This window comes from Amphimedon queenslandica, unplaced genomic scaffold (assembly GCF_000090795.2).
Source record: "Amphimedon queenslandica unplaced genomic scaffold, v1.1 AMPQUscaffold_12958, whole genome shotgun sequence".
NCBI lineage: Eukaryota > Metazoa > Porifera > Demospongiae > Haplosclerida > Niphatidae > Amphimedon > Amphimedon queenslandica.
Genome location: NW_003546806.1, coordinates 44,370 through 48,053, shown reverse-complemented (window position 1 = coordinate 48,053; position 3,684 = coordinate 44,370). Strand labels below are relative to the sequence as shown.

The window sequence follows — 3,684 nt, the reverse complement described above, 5'->3', positions numbered from 1 at the left end:
TGTAACCTTTCTCACAGGACATCATTACTAGTACACACTGGCTCTCGTCCACAATCTCTACCAGTGATCCTACACCATGACTATTAGACCAATAAAGTCCATTCTTCCAAAATGTACAGCGTCGCTTTAACTTGTCATCTTCTTGAGGTAGAGCCATTTTGTAAGCAAGACGTAATGAGAAAACATGGAAGTATTGAGGAGGAAAGAAATGATGTTTATTAGTACACTGTAGACACCAACCGAACTGGTACACTTGACTAGTCATCTCATCAGGTCTATCACTAGAAAAAAGACATGGAAAGTGCAACAACCTTTCTCCTCTTCTTTCTGTCCCTCCCTCCTCCTCCTCCTCTTCCACTGTTAACTGATGGAGGTTTGTCATTCTTAGGAAAGATGGATTAATTTCTTGACAGAGTTCCATGTTCTTTAGAAAACGAATCAACATGTCAGGATCATATTTAGGGAAGAGTCTAGTCAGACCAGACACACTAACAATACCAGTATTGCTAGCAATGTCAACATGTTCTTTGAATGTCTCTGGAGCGAAGAGAATCCCATTCACCTCAGTTAGTAGTATACCCTTATTCACAACAACCCATACCTTCTCTTCACTTTTAAGAACACTCATCAAACCAATTGAGTGCAACGAATGAAGAACATCCAAAACGTCTTCTCTCTTATCTGGTATAAAGTAATCATCATTGTCCTTACCAGCAGACATTACATCAGAGAGAGTCAGTATATTCTCTTTCCTTTCCTCCAGTAGACCATACATCATGTGACAATAAAGACTCAAATTCCTTCCACTTGTACTACGAATCGACTCACAGGCACTACACAACTTATTAAAGAAGGAATCCACACCACTCCCACCAAGCTTACGACAATCTAAGAACACACTATCACACCTTTCCTTTACGATAATCTTCTGTATTTCTTCCTTTCTCCTTGTCCTTTCAACAGGATTACTTATCTCATCCACATGACTGACTATTACAATAACATGGCATTCATTAAGAGCTTTCTGTGCTTCATTTCTCACAACTGTTAGCCACTGATGAAGCTGTTTCACTGCTTCCTTCTCCAATATATTGACTACTATCAGGAACACACCACCAGAACCTTGTAACAGATTCTCAATGACAGCACTGTGACTGGAGTAGTATTCTGAATGACCAGCAAAATCATGAAGAATGATGTTACCCAGTGTCCTGTGTTGTAGTTTATAAGGAATGATACCAGCAGTACAGGGCACTACCCCTCCAACATTTCTAAAGGAACCAAGAAGAGTAAAACTAGCTGTGTCATTGATGACATGACTAAGAGTACTTTTACCAGCTCCAGGATTACCCACAAGGAGGACGTTAACATAAGAATCAATTGGATGAGATGATTTTATACCACCAAACTTCTTCAAGACAGAAAGAGCATCAGTGTTACCAATCTCCTTAGCTAGTTTAAATGGTGTTCTCCCCACATTGTCTTTAGCCAATGGATCACATTTACCAGTTGATAGTAAATATTCAGCAGCTGCAGATCTACCCCAACGAGTAGCAAAGTGAAGAGGTGTCCATCCCAGCATCCTTTCAACAGCCATTGGATCACAGTGACACTCATCAATGAGATACTTTACAATATCAATGTGTCTAGCAGCACTGTGAAGAATAGTGCCACCCCAATTGTCAGTAGCCATTGGATCACAGTGATGATGATTGATCAAGTACTTCATGAAATCAAGTGATCCGTGTTCAGCTACTCTGTGAAGAACAGTCTCTCCAAACTCATTAGGAACCTTTGGATCACAGTGACACTCATCAATGAGATATCTCATCACATCAACATGATTATCTCGTGCAGCCCAATGAAGACAAGTCCAACCATCACCATCTCTTTCGTGTGGGTCACAGTGATATTTAGTGATGAGATCTTTTGTAACATCTAACCAGCCATTCCTTGAAGACAAATGAAGTAGACATTCACCTCCTCTTTTAATTTTATTCGGTTCCTCCACTAATGGTAGTAAGCGAACAGCTTTTTTATGATCTCTTCTCTCAAACGCAGCCCTACACTTGTCCCATAACGACATCTTGTGATCAGTTAATTAGATTCATTGATAGTTAATTAGTTTTTACTAGAAGTGCACAACACACATCAGGAATTCATTATCAATAGATTCAATACACTTCACATGCAACAATGAATAATAGAATAGATAATTGTAATAGATCACAATAATAACAGCAAGAAAATAAAATAATACCATAATTGTCAGTGAATAAAATAAAATGATGTCAAATAAAACAATTGATTAACTCATAAACAGCTAATGACTACAAGAGAGGATCATGAAGAGAGAGGAAGAGGAGCAGGTAGAGCTGGTTGTTAGCAGCTGGTTGTTGTTAAGGTTCTCTGACGTAAGTCTTTGGAAATATACCAACTTTATCCTGACACACACCATGATACCAGTTATCATCAACTGAGGGAGAGAGAAAGAGAGGCAGAATAATAAATTATTTTTTAGTAAAAATAGTGAAAATTATTCAGACGATTGCTGTTGGTGATTCAATAATGCTGAAATCATGAAGATTATATAATCCACTCCATTTAGTTTTATTCTTCACGTGCTCAATGACAAAATGGCAGCTACATTAAACTCCCAATACACTACTGACACAATAATAGAATGCACCCAATACTAAGCCTTGGTACCTCAAAGATTCGCCACTAAACAGTAATGCACTAATACATGTAAGCATATGTACATGTACATATGCAGCTGCTGCTGTCAATGTACATGCAGTTTAAAAAAACAGATCAGTTCTTCTTTACCTTCTTTTAATATTTGAATTATTTCTCCCTCAGAGAAGGTCAGTTCATCAGAATATTGAGCTGTGTAGTCTCCAATAGCAACCACTTCTCTACCAGTTGATGTACCACCAGTTGGTGAAGTGGATACTCCATTAGCATCTCCATTAGTCTAAACAATAATAAATCAATAAATTAATAATGGAGGAAGCTGATTCTGTTAGTGGAATAATTACTGTCAGAAAAAACAAAGGATTTTTACAAATTTTTTAAGTTGCTCCAAAATTGGCCTTTGGCCAAATTTAGCTAAAAATGAAAAGTTGAGAATTCTCCATTTTTATAATGTTTTCTGATACACATACAAATACATTATGTACTTATTTTGCATAGAAAGTTTGAGCTCATTCCAATCAAAATTGGATTTTTTATGAATTTTTAAAGTTACTCCAAAGCCATATCCTCTATTATGAAGCTAATTGTCAGTTCAAGAAGCTCATGCTTTTTAGCTCACTTAGCATGCTTTGTGGGAAACTCAGGATGTACATGTACATGTAATGGGACTAATGGGTACACTAGGTGCTGTCTGTTAAATGGAGATGTCTAGCTGCTATAAAAAGTAGAGAGTCAGTGTCCATTATATAGAGGCTACACTGTATGATCCTCATGTATCAATAGAAGCCAGTAGTATCAAAGTCAGGAACTAGGCAGTCACAGTTCAGTATGATATCACAACAACAAATTATAACAACAAAAACAACAACAAAGAAGCAGTGACTTTGTGGTTAAAAGAATAATGACACCCATAATTATTAATTACTGACTATGTCTGGTATTTCTACCTCTTTGCTTCAGTGAAGGGGATTATACTGATACCAGCTC

The 3,684-nt window shown here is 37.3% G+C and overlaps 1 protein-coding gene and 1 long non-coding RNA gene across 2 annotated transcripts in view; both read right to left on the bottom strand.

The window, feature by feature from the left end:
- LOC105314374 (neutrophil cytosol factor 2-like) overlaps positions 1-3,684 on the bottom strand; it is a gene marked incomplete at its 3' end in the record, with an annotated part of 8,491 nt that overhangs the window by 1,266 nt on the left and 3,541 nt on the right. The gene's annotated exons all lie outside the window — the stretch shown is intronic.
- Positions 2,122-2,979, bottom strand: LOC109586059 (uncharacterized). Its single transcript, XR_002186791.1, has 2 exons — positions 2,830-2,979; positions 2,122-2,476 (listed from the first exon to the last, which is right to left on the bottom strand). It is a non-coding gene; the product is annotated as an uncharacterized LOC109586059 (long non-coding RNA).